Below are 14,218 nucleotides of genomic sequence, written 5' to 3'. Positions count from 1 at the left end.
AGGGGGGTGGGGGTGGTGGGAGACATGAGTGGGGGCCTGGTGGTGGGTGCCCCTGCACTGCTGGGGGTTGGGGGTGGTGGGAGACATGGGTGGGGGCCTGGTGGAGGCTGCCCCTGCACTGCTGGGGGGTGGGGGTGGTGGGAGACATGAGTGGGGGCCTGGTGGAGGGTGCCCCTGCACTGCTGGGGGGTGGGGGTGGTGGGAGACATGAGTGGGGGCCTTGTGGGGGCTGCCCATGGTGGCAGGGGGGTGGGGGTGGGGGTAGACATGAGTGGGGGCCTGGTGGAGGGTGGCCATGGTGGCTGGGGGGTGGGGGTGGTTGGAGACATGAGTGGGGGCCTGGTGGAGGGTGCCCCTGCACTGCTGGGGGGTGGGGGTGGTGGGAAACATGAGTTGGACATGAGTGGGGGCCTGCTGGCAGGTGCCCCACAGTGCTGAGGGGTGGGGGTGGTGGGAGACATGCATTGTTGATCAGAAGTGCAAGGTGACATGTGGGTTGGCTGGGGGGCATGCCCATGGTGGATGGGCTGCCTGCGGGACATGAGCAGGGGTGCAGGGTAGTCCCCCGTGGTGTAGTCTGCCTGCAGGGGCCGTGGAGGTTGTGGAGCGTACACCTGGGAGGACCCACACGGCCAATTCACGTGTAGTACTCCCCAGAACCCCTGAAATACACATTCCCTGCTGAAATCGCGTGTGCAACTTCCCGCGCACCCCTGAAATACACGTACCCTGCTCGCACTGGGACAATCGCATGTGGAACTTCCCGCGCACCCCTGAAATACACGTATCCTGCTCGCACTGGGACTATCGCGTGTGGAACTTCCCGCGCATCCCTGAAATACACGTACCCTGCTCGCACTGGGACAATTGCGTGTGGAACTTCCCACGCACCCCTGAAATACACGTACCCTGATGAAATCGCGTGTGGAACTTCCCGCGCACCCATGGAATACACGTACCCTGCTCGCACTGGCCCATTCGCGTGTGTAACTTCCCGCGCACCCCTGAAATACATGTACCATGATGGAATCGCGTGTGGAACTTCCCGCGCACCCATGGAATACACATACCCTGCTCTCACTGGCCCATTCGGGTGTGGAACTTCCCGCGCACCCCTGAAATGCATGTACCCTGCAGAAATTGTGTGTGGAACTTCCCGCGCACCCCTGAAATACACGTACCCTGCTGAAATCGCGTGTGGAACTTCCCACGCACCCCTGAAATACACGTACCCTGCTCAAATCGCGTTTGGAACTTCCCGCGCACCCCTGAAATACACGTACCCTGCTTGCACGGGGCCAGTCGCGTGTGGAACTTCCCGCGCACCCCTGCAATACACGTTCCCCGCTTGGCGTTTGCTGTTTGCCAGCCCGGTGAACTGGTCCAGGGTTAGCGCAGCCCTTTGCGATGATTTAGCGATTTTGATGGCTTTTCCTTGCGCGAGGGCGTTCTTGGGGGCGTTACTGGCGCTGCTGCAGGGTCGCTGCGATTCTCTGCGCCACGGCTGGTTTGGAAGCCTAAAATCCATGAATACGCTGTGTGCGGAAATCGGTTTTAGCGCACGTGCCTGGCGCAGTCAATCGCACGTGGACACTCTGCGCCAGCCGCTTGCGACACTTTTCTGCAAAATTCTATGAATTACCCTCTTGGTTTCTGTGATAGAAAGTAAGAAAGAAAACAAATGTGTGTTTGAAAACAGCACAGTAAAGGCACATGGGCAGCACATTAAAAGGCCCTAAACCTTCCTGGGACAGAAATCTCCCCCACAAACTATGAATGGGCCAAGGTGTGGGAATTTGCAACCTTGTCAGACTTCCTGGCCTTTCTCCAGCCAGGAACAATGGATCAGGGGAACGGGCCTTGTCACGGGAAAGTGTAAATTCCTGGTGACACCTCTCTTCATATGCATCTGCCAGAATGAAAGGCTGCTATGGTAGCCCTGTTGCCCAGAGCTGACACAGTGGGGGTAGGCCGGCAGAGGAAATCTTAAGGACTTTCCTCTAGTGACAGATGCCATCCATTTGATTTAAAGGACTTTTGATATCAAAGTATTTATTTCAGTAACCTAAAGAAACAGTAATGTGAAATTATGACGGTTTTAAATGTCATTTTTTTGCCATTAAAATAAGACATTGTAGGTTTTTTTTGACATGTGGTGGACGCAAATGCCAGTAAAATGTAATTTCTGTGGAAGGCATACTTGGTACAGTTTTGCAACTTAATGAAAATATGCCCAGTGATAATATGTATATATATATATAGACAATTGTAGAATTTTAGGTGAAATGTTTTTCATGGAAATGGTGAAGGATTGCCAGAATGACTAAACAACATCACAGCAACTTGGCGTTTGGACAGAAATGTCCCTTGTGAAATATGGAATGTGCCTATCTAATTTTCCTGATGATGACATTTGTAAATATAATTGTTTTGCTCCATAATCGATTTTGGAAAAAGTAACTTTGGTAGAACAAAGCACATTTTGAAAACACACACACTAAAACTGAGTCAATTCCTTCAGTTCAATCTGCTTACAGGGAGATGGTGACAGTTACAGGCTGACCTATCCAATTTAGAGGAATGTCTAGCATAGTTCTGCACACATAGTAGAAAATCCTCTGATGCATACAGACAGTCAGGACATTCAAAAACCCAAGATCCAAGAAGATCCAGCATTCATAAATCAACATCCAGAGATCCAGGCATTCCACATTCACCCTGTCCCTAGAGGAGAGCCCAGCTGTTGCCCAAGTGACCAGATCTTTGTCCCGTGTGCCAATGCCTGGCTGGCTGTCCAAACTATTCTGTTCAAGTGCTTGTTGTAAGTAAGTATTTCCCTTCCCCAGTAACCAAAAACTGCATCCCTTGATTTGTTACCTGGTATTATGTCCAATCCCATAGAAATCATATAAATACCCTAGCAAAATCCTTAAAATTGTCAGAATCATCTGTGTATCCTGTCCTTAGGAAAATCTGTGTTAATTTCCATGTTTTAGCGCCATTCTTTCCAAATCAGTTCAGTCCGTTATATAAATCCTTAGCACTATTTGGAATAAATTAATGAATTCCCATATAAACAGACAGACGCGTGAAGGGGTTAAAATTACAAATTAACCTCTTTCGTGGTCAGCGTTCCTCTTTTCTAGCCACTAAAATATAGTTTCAGTAAAACTTGTAATTTTCCTTTTAAAAACGATTCTCCCTGTGCAACTGCTTTCATTTTAAAAATCCGATTTTCCCTTTCCCTTAAAGAATCCCATACTGGAACCCATCACAAATTCACCCTTTCACTTTCATACCTGTTATGTGCCTTTGTACCTTAGCAAGGAATCTCAATCTTTAATATTTTTGCCTCCCATTCAGGGGTGGTAGGTCGGATTTTCAATCTGATTTTTGCATAGTATAGCTGAATCCTTGCTACTCCTCTCCAAAAATGTGGTTAACAGGGGTTTGAGGGAGTGTTGCAGGGAGAATGCTTAATTGTGGTGCCATTTAAAAGCACTCCCCAAAAGTAATCTTGCTTTCTTTCAATTGTGCATTGTGTCTCTGATGACAGAAGGTTAAAATAAGTGTATCCTATCATTTGATTGTGTCATTATCACCACCACACTGGTGTTTGCTGCCCTATATTGAATGTGTTTGATTTTTATTCATAATTAAAAATAAATATATATTCGACTATTAAACACCAGCCTGGTTCATGGTCCGTTGTGACACGGGGTGTGCGGTGAGGGGGGTATGAGAGGGGTTGGCGGCCTTCTCAAAGCTGAAGCCAAATTCATGAATCTAAAAGCGTTTTGATTGTGTGCTGCATTCCTGGCCTGTATAAAGAGTCCTGGTCTGGAGTGTGACGCCTCTTTAAAATCCTTAACAATAGACAGGAAAAGAGGGTGGCTCTATGGGCAGTCTCAAAAAAGGGTGGGCTTTAAAGTATGGAAATGAGCAAAGCATTAAAAACAGTGGGATTTCATGAAGCCTATTAGAGACTTTATGTGAGTGGTTATAGTAAAGTGGGGGGGCTAGCCATGTCTTGGGTTGTGACTGGTTTCTAGTAGTTAACCTGATAATCCAGTCTTTTCTGCCTTTCTCAACATGGGATTTACTTATCTATTATGGTTGAAAAAGGGGTGGTGTGGTGGTCTTTATTCCAACAGGAGAGTAGAATCAGTTTACCAGCTTACATCTGCAGGTTTAGTATGAACATTGTGGCTTTTGATGATGTGACTAACTCTTATGTGTCCCATTTATGTGTTTGTTTTATGACATCTCACCTTCCAGCTTCTGGGAAGCATTTGGTGACCTTGTGGATGTTGTCAAGGTAAAATGTACAAGGTGTTGGCTCATACTGATTACTCTCCTTGACTGTCCTATCAGATGATTGCCAGAAGACAAACATCATATCATTCCTGAAGAAATGTTGATTGCTTGATTTTCTTGTGCTTGCAATATCTGAGCGCATGAGTACCTGTAGGCCATGGAAATGGCAGAGATGCACTGTAGAAATCCTAATAACATAACGTAACATAATATAACATAACTATGAAAAACAGTGACAGTATGACAACCATCATATCAGCAGTGGAGGTCATATTTTCTCTGTCTCTATTATACATGTGTTCAGACTGGTGATCACACCAGATTTGTCGACATTCGAGCACTTAAGGGCATGGAAATCCAAATTAATCATGGGACTCTGGGCCCTTCACCGCACTCAGATTCAGAAAAAGGAACCTTACTGGCACAATACAGTTGAGCCCCTTTCTCTAGCCATTCTAGGTGCAGGTCATGCTGTTCTTGGAGTTAGACCTGAGCATTTAAATCACCACCAACGGTTCCTGTGTGTATGTATATACGGTGATAGTCAGGGCTCAAGTCGTGGGTTCACACGGGTGGACAGAGTCCACCCACTTTTTTCAGAGGGTGGACTCAGTCCCCCCAACTAAAATGAGAAACATTGAATGTCTTCTTAGAATTTACAAATTATTAAAGCCGACCTTGGGGATTGAACCACAGTCGACAGTTTTTCAGGCCGGACACTTCCCCACTGCACTATATAACCAGATCAAAATTAATAAAATAACTAAAGGTAAAATGTCCCATTTCGGTACTGCAATTTCAAGGGAAAACATTTGTATTGAGTGTGGGAGTTTAAAAGGTGCACATCTTTTAACGTTTTCAAAACCACCATTATAAGAAAATATCCTCTCTTGGTCTTTTGTGTGTGTTGATTTTATGAAAGGCAAATGCCATTCGTCCTGTCCAATTTGGGTGATTATGCAAAGCCAATTTATTGAAATGTGCATATTTCACCTTGATATGCTAATTTCTGGCAAAATCACATCCCATTGCGTTGGTTGATGAGTTCCCCCACTTTAATTTTTAGGACTTGACCACTGCCCACAGTCAGGACACAATATCATAGGCTGGGGCTCGTAAGTAATCAAAATACACACGTTGGTGTTGTTGGAAGAGCACGTGTTTCAACTAGATGTACGAATTCGTCTTATGTTAAATGCAATCATACAAAGACTAAAACAAATATATCCGTACCTCTCTTAGATATAAGCTTTTACTTCCATGGTCTTCGGAGGACAAACCAATTCTCTAAAAAAAAGAAAAAGATTTAAACTTAAACGTTTGAAGAATACTTTAAAACCTATTTTACTCTAACATTATTTGATTTTAAAAAATATAATTCCGAAGAGCCTAAATGGAACATGTCCTTATATGGTTTGGATTTATCATGGATGTACGTCCACTTTGGAGAAAATCCTAATGTTTGAATACTTTAGTTTGCGCAATGCTTTGAGTTTTACGAGTGTTTTCCAAAGGATGCAAGTTCATAGCAGGGCAACAGCAATGGAATGGAGCTGGACGTTCTTCTTATCTCGGTCCCCAGCCGCCAGCAAACACATTAATGACCCGATTCCTCAGATGAAAGAGGAGTATTGACATGTCCTACCTTTGTTTGCTCACCGGAGTCCATCAGTTTTCAGACACCTGGAGACAGCAAGAGTGGCCTCCACTCTAGTTTGTCCGAATGTCAATGAATACTGATTACCTTAGACAATAAAGCAGCGGGATAGCAAGAAGCCTGAATATCCCGGCAATGCTAACTCTTTTTTTGTCTCCCAATGTGCCTGACTACAAGTACGGCAGCAAAACGTTGGAGGTAATTCCTCTGCCGTTCCCCCGAAAATGCCCAAAATTGGCAGAATTACCACAGGCGGTATTCCGACTAAATTCTGACTAAATCCTCATAGAATCCCAGGGACCCTATAAAAGGGGACTGAAACTGCCATACCACCACTTTTAATCCAGCGTTAATATCGCCAGACCAGGTGGTGGTAACAGTAATTCCTTTTGACAGTATTCTGGCAGATTTACCACCTGAATACCACCAATGTAATGAGGTCCAGTGTTTCTTTGTTACACTGGTAGTTTGACAACAAATCAAGGAATTTAGTGCCAGAGCGCTCATTCTCCTTTATTGACATCTTGGTTGAGCACTTTTGTTTTTGCCACAGTGCCCAGAATTCAATACCTAAGCTCACCTTCCGTTACAATCTGTATTAAGCTTGTTCCAGAATTCAGTGTCTGAGCTCAGAATCTCTTGAAATCTTCATTTGACATGTTGGTAATCGAGCTATACGTCACATAATTCAGTTGTCTTAATTGTACTACTCTGACAGTCTTCATAGCACACTCTGTTACTTGCACTACATTACCAGCATCCAGTGCCTGTGCTTTCCTTCTAGAACATGTATTGCATGTCTCAGTATTCTGACTAATTTTCTCAAGCAGCAGCATGAGGCCTTACTTCAGTACTGATGTGAAGGGTCTGTCTTCCACTTACGCTTGCCATTATTATTGTTTGCATTCCATCTCAAATTGTTCCATACACTTCCCATGTTGGTATCTTCTCTGCATGCTAGGATTGTCTAACAAATGGGGCCTGACCACTGCAGTCACATTAATATCTGTAAATGCCCACACGGCACTGCTGAGTGGGCATTCACAGATTTTGGGTGGGCCTTGCCTGCTCAAGCCCCACCCTCTCTATGCCTCTGTTTGCTAGTCCGCCTCACTGTGCTCTCCAGACAGCTGTCAGTCTCTCCAGCTTTGAAACGACCTTTCAGGACTGTTGTGACCAAATGTTCTGTATTACTCGCTTCACAAATGTTTTTCTCACCTGCACTTTCTACTGACTTCCCACCACAATCTTTCTGAATGTGCACCGTCCAACAACCTGCAATCACTAGTACAGTCTGTCACTTGGGTTCAGCCCAGCCAAAATCAGATGGTCTCCTTCTCACAACACACCCTTAACCATTTCTTTCAGGCTTCCGCTTCCGTGTTGCATCTCTTTTTATTCCACTCATAACTGCATCCCATTGGAGGAGTGTCACATGACCCGTTCTCAACTGTCTTGTTGGTCTACTTTGTGTTAGCACTTGGCTATTCACAGGATTGGCAGCTATTGACACCTAGTCACAAAGTCTAGTGAGGAGAGGTAGTAACCGCTCAGGCCACCATCTTGGATTAAAATATTTTTTCTCTGGAGCTGTTTAGTCAGAGGTCAATGTTCTAAGTTCCCCTTCTTTATCATGGGTGGCTGGCTGTGTATCAGATAATTATTTGTGATTTTATAGGGAGGTAGTTCATAACAATGGAAATAAATCATTGGCATAATGCTTAATTTGGAATCAGGTCTTATTGGCCTCCACAGTGAGATCACTTTGCATTACCGAAAATGAATAAAGGATTCCTCTGACATATAATAGGAATACTATCCTCAATTGCGAAATCGACAAAGTCTATAACTGCCATTTGTATGCTGGCAGGTAAATTCAAATTAAATGCAGGCCACTGTTGGAAAATAATGTTATGTACAATATACAATGGGAAGAACGGGGAGGTCCTTTAAAATCGGGTCATAGGGGAAACTTCTCAGCTGACTGGGATCCCACCCCTCCTCACATCACTCACAGCATCACCGTTATTGATCAATCAAGTGCTTCTCCAAGAGCAAAATCGGAGACTGCCATAGAACATGGTCTCTGCACAGATGCTGTAAGGGCAGGTCCTCCAGTAGACTGCCTAGCTCCAGAGGAACTACACCACTCACACTACAGTGAGTAGTGATGGTGATGGAAGAGTGGGATACTTGTTGAAGATTGTACAAGCAAATGAAACAGGCAAAAAGTATATAATGGTGGAGAAGAGCCATAATCTGAGAAATAGATCAGAGGCTTCCCCTATCAGTTGGTTTTATTCTGATCTACTATGGGCTGCTAGTTCATTTGTACTCCTCCTGACCAGGAGCAGGCACCGAGCTATTCCAGAACTCTCAGAAACCAAGCCACTCATTGGCTGAATACCACGGACCCTACGGCCTTTTTTTACACCTGATAGCTTCTAATGGCCCATAATACTCCCTAGTTTAATCTCCCTAATAAAACAATCCCAGGCGACTGTGTTATTTTGTCCTTTGCCTTCGCCCGAGAGTCGTACAACTGCACGCCTCTTCCCATTGGCCTTGTCACCGTACAAAAATCAGACTGAGGCAATACATTCTTTTTAATCTTGTAAACATGTTTACCGGTGGCCTAGTTTGCAGCCCTTACCCTAGTTCTGTGCTTAATTACAGTTTATTAATAACAATGATGTTATTTTCCTGCAGGAAATCTGGCTTCTTGAGGAGGGTTTACTTGAGGGATAATGTACATTTTCTACACCAGCTCCTAAGAGCATAAGAGGTTGGAATTTCCTGAGTTGAATTGTAGCAATGCTGGGGTTTTATTATGTGTCAGACCTAAGATAATTTCGACACAATATGTTTTTGTGAATTTTCACAATGCAAACAAGCCTCCAAAATGTTGTCTCTCACTGTCTTTTATGACACAATGAAAGTTCTGTTTCAAACAATTCCTGCACCAACTTTTTCGAGTGGTCCTGATCGTGATCTTTACAACTCTGAGATGGAGCAGGCATACTAGTAAACAATGGGCCTCATTACAAGGTGGGCAGAATGGGTTTAACGGCGCCGGTAATGGTGCCAGTGCCGGTAAACCCATCCTGACCTATTACGAGATTCCCTTGTGGGACCAGCTCAGAACATCTGGTCAGACCAGACATCCTTTGCGGGTCCCGCAAGGGGACAAGGGAGCTAATAACGGGCCCGTTATTAATGGGCCCATTATTAGCTCCATCCCCATTCCCATTGAGCCCTATGGGGGCTCGAATGGAAATGGGGATGGGTTTTTTGAATGAAGAATTTCCAGGTCCTCCAAGGTTGGAATGACTCGGTAATTCCTCATTCACGGAACCCGGACCCGGACCCGAGTTTGGAGGTGGCCATGCGCAAATAGCACCATGGCTACCTCCAAACTGAGGCCCAATAGGTCTGAGAGTGCTGGTTTCTGTTTTTCCTCAGATCCATCTGGCAAGCTCAATTTTGTGAGTCATCTGGGTGAGAGTCTTGTTGATTCCATTTGTGTTCCCTGATAAAAAAAAATGTGACCATTTGCCATTGACTCTCAGTATTAAAAGCATTGATAGCTATGTGAAGCTGATCAAAACTCTCCTATAAAGAACCTGTGGTATGTTAGTAGCAATCAGAACGCTGTATGCTGGGATCCTGAGAATGCTTCTCGCATCTTTAAAAAGTACAAAAAGTTGTATTTGAACATAAGACGAATATACATAAATGGATAAATACTGAGAGCTTAGACGGTCCCAACCTGATGGTTCATCCCAGAGAGCCTAAAGTGTTTCTTCCTTATCTCAAAGGCTTTTTTGAGGTTGAAATTTGGAATAACAGAGTTGTGCCAGGAAGGGCTGGTCAAATCAACCATGTAGAGCGGCAACAGATAATTTGCTAGTGGCACTGAAATCAAGGAACTTGGACTTTTGGCTAAAAGCTCTGAGAAGGCGTGAATATAGGATTCCGATCGATAGTTGATAATGTTAACATTACTTGGGAAGTCCCAAATTACACAGAGGTTCTGTAGCCACATCAAACCGGACTCAATAACGGAAATAGACGAAGTGAAAGGAAAATCCCAGCCTTTTCATTATCCAAATAAATCCGGGATAGCATACACGCATTAACAGTCTTGGGGCTCTCAAAATGCTTATCAAAAACAACAGTTTGTATATTCAATATTTGTCATAAGTGACATCATACTGTAATCTTAGTTACCAGAATCTACAGTGTACAGGGATTGGTTAATAGTGGTGACTACATATGCATTCTGTAGGGGTAAAATTTGTGATTGAGTAATGCTTGTCTGATGGCTCCTCCTAAAACCACCTCTAACTTGATAAAAGTAAAAAGACAGCATATCTACAAAGAACTATTGGTTGCATAATACGTAATGGGCGGGCTAACATCAAGGGATTTGATTGGTTGGCTTTCTACTGACCAACTTTGGACAACTGTGAGGTCGTCAAGACATGAGCCAGGCAGGAGTAGGGGCAGAGAGGTCCACAGACTGCTTTCATTTCAATTAAAGAAGATACCATCCTTCATTCCTAGACCATGAGCCAGGGTGATCTCTTAGATGTGGGCGTTGTGTGGCATCTCATGTCTGGGAATATGTGTAAGGAGTAAGGCACTGTGTTCTTCATTTATGGGTCACGTGTTATGGGACCATGTTTGGAATAATTTCACCCTGCAATTATTGGGAATTTAGCTAACATTAAAGTGAGCGTTATCTTTTCTCTTGCCACTGAGGATGCTCGTAAGTTATGCTTCATGAAGTCTTTTGGCGTATAGTTGTCCTGCACCTGGCTACAAAGGCTGGTTGTACTCTTAATTAATATGGGAATATGTGGCTTGCATCTTGGGAATCGTTATCTCGTGTTTTCTCTCCACTTTACCAGTCCTCCCTTATTCGTGGTAACCTCAGCTTGGTTTGCTAGCTGCTGTCTGAGCTCTGCACAGATCTGTATTTGTCATTTCATCATTTTGAGTTCTCGTGAAACCTTGAGTCCTCTTGTTTCCTTAGACGCGTGTTGTGGTTTCAATTTTGGAAAAGATAGTTGCCCATTAATGTTGCGTTTCTACATTAGTGAGCTATATTTGTGCATTGTTCATGTTGCATTCAGCTTATACATTGCATATTTTAGTATTCTTCATGTCTTATGGATGCTATGCTAATAGTATTCATGTCTAAATGCATGTGTTACCTAGTGTACATGTTATTTATGTTGAGTGCATATTTTCTTCATGTCTAATACATGCACATGTATGGTCACAAAGTTGGTTTGGTTTGACTCGTGCCATCTTCAACTTAGATTTTGCCAATCTACTGCTGTACCTGCCTGGTATAAAGGTGGTATGGTTGTCTTAGTGAATAACTTGTCTTACCTGTGCAGCATTGAGTTGGGGAAGGGGCAGAAGATAAGGATGGAATATTCATCTTCCTTTTAACATTGCCCGCTCTGGTTGAGTCCTTAACCACATTCCTCCTTTGGCCCTCACCCACATAGGGATGTTTGGGTAGCCATATTTTAGTCCTCCCCCCCCAAGCAGCCTGTATGTCTAACATGCTCCTCCACACTCCAAGTCTTGCAGCATTCTCCATTGGAATCCCAATATACCCAGCGCTCAGTGTATTTGTGAGGGTCCTGAGGACAAATACATTTTGATTCTAGAGGGGTAATACACATTTCCATTCCCTTTATACAGGGGAGGTAATCTGTTTGGCCATAGTCATACATGTGAGTATTCAAGTTTATTAATATTTTCATTCCTACTAACCTTTTTGCAGTCTTTTAGCATTGGTTTACTGCAAATCTTAGAACAAAGAAGGCAAACAGTACTAGTACTAAAATGGCTATTAGTCTTTTAAATGGGTTAACCAGCCAGGAAGGAATACATGAGAACAGGAATTAAACCAATCATCATCAGCAATAAAGTCTACCTTCTCCACTATTCCTGTGTGCACATCTTTTAAGGTGGCTATCACTTCTGTGAGTGTTTTTATTCCTCTTGCTGCTGATTGGTCCTCATCATAGACCTTGTTAGGACTCTTCACATGACCTCTTCCTTGAACTTTTACTGCATTCTCTTAAGCCGCCTCCACTATAAACAACCCTTCGAAACGGGGCTTGTGCCACCGTCGGTTAAAATGTTTGCACAGGACCTTATCTCCTGGAAACAGTACTAATAGTTTAAGTAGAGCATCTGCATCAACATCTTTATTTGCTTCATCACTCCTCTTTTGAACTACTGTGCCACATTCATACCTGTCGAGACATACATTTGAGAGATTCCATCATAACTGTCAAAGAATTATGCATTTGACTTCCTAACACAACAGCAGTGTTCTCTGCATCGGTTTGAGCTTCAGTGTGAATAGCAAGGGGTATGTGCATTTGGTGTCCTGTCACCATCTGATGTGGAGTCAGGTGATTGTCAGAGCTTGGCTGATTGATTAGTGCAAATAGTGCTAAAGGATTGCAATGGAGACAACTTTTTTTCAGTGCCTCTTTAGTTTGCCAATTCAATCTTTTAAGAGGCCATTAAGAGTTTGCCAGCACTGTTTGCTTGTGGGTGATAAGTGGAGTGAAATGTTTGCTTTATACCCAAAAGGATAGTGATGTGCTCAAATAACTCATTTACAAAATGTGGTCCATTGTCAGATCGGAGCACTTCGCATACTCTCCACATTGGAAATTGCTCACGTACAAGGAACTTTGCAGCACCTGTGGCACAGACCTGCTTCAAACTATTGGGAAAAGAGACATATGACCATTTGCATGTTATAAATAGCTGTTACAAATTTGGAGCATACCTACATAGTCAATATGAAATATTGAAATTGTCAAGCAGGACAGGGTATTGCTCCTCTCACTGTTTGCAGAGTATGTCCAGCAGTGCATAACTTGTCTTACCTGGGAGGATCCTCATCTTGGAAGGATAGCTCAGTGGTAATGTGCTCGTCTTGGAAGCAATAAAACATGGAGCACCACAGGTTCGATCCCCCGGTCAACGCTTAGAAACCTCTGAGTATTAAGCGTGTTATAAATAACCTATCATATCATATCATATCAGTAAACCTCGGCCATGTTAAACAATTTACAACAAAACCAGCAGCAGGTTCTGCCACATTCTGAACAAACTACTCCTCCAAATTAGTACTGCAAGGCACTCTCTTGATGTGTGTGCTGGGTAATGCAATTGATCTAGTGCTTCTGTAAGCAGTCCTAAGGGCATGATTCATTTCCCATAGGGGTATTGAGAATACCGCTTGGTCTTTAGCTGAGTGCTGATTGGATAATGGACTTGGGAAAAGGTTCAACTTGACATCACAGTAATCCAATATGTAGATGGCATATTAGTGTGCAGCGGCATGGAGGAAGAGTGCAGTAGAGACTTAGTAGAGTTGATGACAGTATTGACCGAGAAAGGGTACAAAGTTCGCAAAGAGAAATGCAATATTGCCAGGAAGAAGTACTATATATAGGCCAGCTAATATCAATAGACAACAGAAAGGAAGGTGATACATGAAAGAGCGGAAGCATTCATGAAGACACCCAAGCCAGAGACAGTGAAAGCATTACAACAATGTCTAGGCCTTCAAAAAGATTACAGGATTTGGGTCACTTTTAAAAGGACTGAAGGAGGTGCACAAAGATAACAATGATATAGCCTGGACAGTTGAGATGATAGATGCCTTTGATGAATTTAAGCTAGCAATTAGCAAAGCTCCCATGTTAGGGATCCCCGATTATAGCGAAGAATATTTTTTATTCTGACATGCAAATGGAGTAGTGGTGATGGTGTCCTCACACCATACCATGGGGCACAAATCATTACCATTCTACAGTGGAATTTTAGATCCAGTCAGGTGAGATCATTATCCCTGCGAGCAAGCATTGACACCAGCAGCCTTTGTGATTGAGAAAAATGCCAGTATAACTGTGGGATGCACAATTACATTATACGTTGAGCATGGCCAATTTGCCATACTTGAAAGTCCCAAATGCATATTAACCACACAGAGAGCCTCTGCTTATGAAATAATTATATCAAGCCCATCCACTAAAATTTCAGGTGCCAATAACCAGTAAAGGAATGAGATAACATGCATGATTACACCAAGTACACTGAATACTATAATGAAATATCACGTAACAAGGAAAATGTCCTAGGAGAGGGGATAATTCTCTTCTTTGACAGGTCATCATCAATAGACCAGAGCACTGA

Source organism: Ambystoma mexicanum, chromosome 6p (genome assembly GCF_040938575.1).
Source record: "Ambystoma mexicanum isolate Mex_15411 chromosome 6p, UKY_AmexF1_1, whole genome shotgun sequence".
NCBI classification, from domain to species: domain Eukaryota; kingdom Metazoa; phylum Chordata; class Amphibia; order Caudata; family Ambystomatidae; genus Ambystoma; species Ambystoma mexicanum.
This window is presented reverse-complemented; position numbering follows the sequence as displayed.